This window comes from Ipomoea triloba, chromosome 16, assembly GCF_003576645.1.
Source record: "Ipomoea triloba cultivar NCNSP0323 chromosome 16, ASM357664v1".
Taxonomy (NCBI): domain Eukaryota; kingdom Viridiplantae; phylum Streptophyta; class Magnoliopsida; order Solanales; family Convolvulaceae; genus Ipomoea; species Ipomoea triloba.
Window position 1 is genome coordinate 15473724 of NC_044931.1, and position 1433 is coordinate 15475156.

Below are 1433 nucleotides of genomic sequence, written 5' to 3' on the forward strand. Positions count from 1 at the left end.
AATCATCCCATTAAATTAATCCCTTTTTATTCACATGGTGAAATAGTGTGACACTTGTCACAATTCTATGGTTTAATCTTGAAAATATCTTAGCTTAAACTGATCGGGATTAAATCAGATGAATTCTCGGTAGAAACTAATTCAATTCAAATAATTTTCGAACCCAAAAAATTATTCCAGTCTAAAACTCAAAATTGGGCTAGGTTCGGTACACCGCGAAATCTCGCGATGTACGATCACAAATAAATTTTAGCTGCTATGGGCTAATCTAATTAAATAGGAAATTCAAGAATAATAGTATGATGTCTAAAAATCCATTTCCTAGGACAAACGGGTCCGAATACTAGTTCCTAAAATTTTTGCGGTTCGTGACCAGGACGTATGATCGCAGCTTATTACTAACTGTCCTTACTTATAATAATTCTTTTGAGGCATCGGGAGATCATCTCATGAATGTTATAGCCTAAAGAAATATTTTTCGAACCTTAATTTTACTCAAATAGGTGAGGGGTTACAAGGATATTAAAGGAATAAGTCCAACAGTTTGTATGCACTGAATCCTACTTGAAGAAGGGGCAACTCCTGTCCGTCAACCTCAGCGCAGGTTAAATCCGAATATGAAGGAGGTTGTACGTGCAGAAGTCCTAAAGTTGCTGGATTCAGGAATCATTTACCCAATCTCAGACAATAAATGGGTAAGTCCAGTTCACGTAGTGCCAAAGAAATCTGGAATTACTGTGGTCACTAATGAAAAAAATGAATTAATCCCAACTAGAACAGTAACTGGGTGGCGCATGTGCATAGATTACAGAAAATTGAATGCCGCCACTAAAAAAGATCATTTTCCTCTACCCTTTATTGATCAAATGTTAGAAAGATTAGCTGGGCATGCTTATTACTGTTTTCTAGATGGCTTTCAAGGTTATTTTCAAATTCCAATTGCACCTGAAGATCAGGAGAAAACGACATTTACATGCCCTTTTGGCACTTTTGCTTACCGCAGAATGTCATTTGGATTATGTAATGCACCTGCGACTTTTCAAAGGTATATGATGTCGATATTTTCTGATATGATTGAAAGATATGTTGAAGTGTTTATGGATGATTTTTCTCTGTTCGGTGATTCTTTTGATGACTGTCATTCTCATTTATCTTCTGTGCTTGAAAGATGTGTTAAAATGAACTTAACCTTGAGTTGGGAAAAAAGTAATTTCATGGTTAAAGAAGGCATTGTTTTGGGGCATCTAATTTCTGACAGGGGCATAGAGGTTGACAAGGCTAAAATTGAAGTTATTTCTAAATTACCTCCCCCTACATCTGTGAAAGAAGTGCGAAATTTTCTTGGTCATGCAGGTTTTTACAGGCGCTTCATAAAAGACTTTTCAAAAATTTGTAGGCCCATGTGTAACCTGTTAGCAAAAGATGTTGTCTTC